This window comes from Malurus melanocephalus, unplaced genomic scaffold (genome assembly GCF_030028575.1).
Source record: "Malurus melanocephalus ecotype Western Australia unplaced genomic scaffold, MMel_1.1 scaffold_1816, whole genome shotgun sequence".
NCBI lineage: Eukaryota > Metazoa > Chordata > Aves > Passeriformes > Maluridae > Malurus > Malurus melanocephalus.
Genome location: NW_026625048.1, coordinates 1,270 through 1,662, shown reverse-complemented (window position 1 = coordinate 1,662; position 393 = coordinate 1,270).

Here is a 393-nt window from a genome sequence, read left to right as displayed (position 1 = left end):
AGGTGAGCCGGGTGGAGACCCCCGGGACGGGGGGGGGAAGCGTCGGGCAAAGATCTGGGCTGAAATCTCGGTTCAGCCCCAGTTCGGCCCTATTTCAGCCCTATTTTAGTCCCAGTTCAGCCCCAGGCTGGTCCCAGTTTAGACCCAGTTCAGCTCAGGTTCAGCCCCAGTCCAGCCCCATTTCAGCCCCATTTTAGTCCCAGTTCAGTCTCATTTCAAGCCTCATCTAAGCTCCAGTTTAACCCCAGTCCAGCCCCAATTATGGCTCAGTCCAGGCTCATCTCAGCCCCAGTTTTGCCCCAGTCCAACCTCAGTCCAGCCCCAGTCCAGCCCAGTGTCCGGAGGGGCTGTGGGTTCAGTCCTGTCTGTGGCCGTGGCCGTGGCTGACCCCCG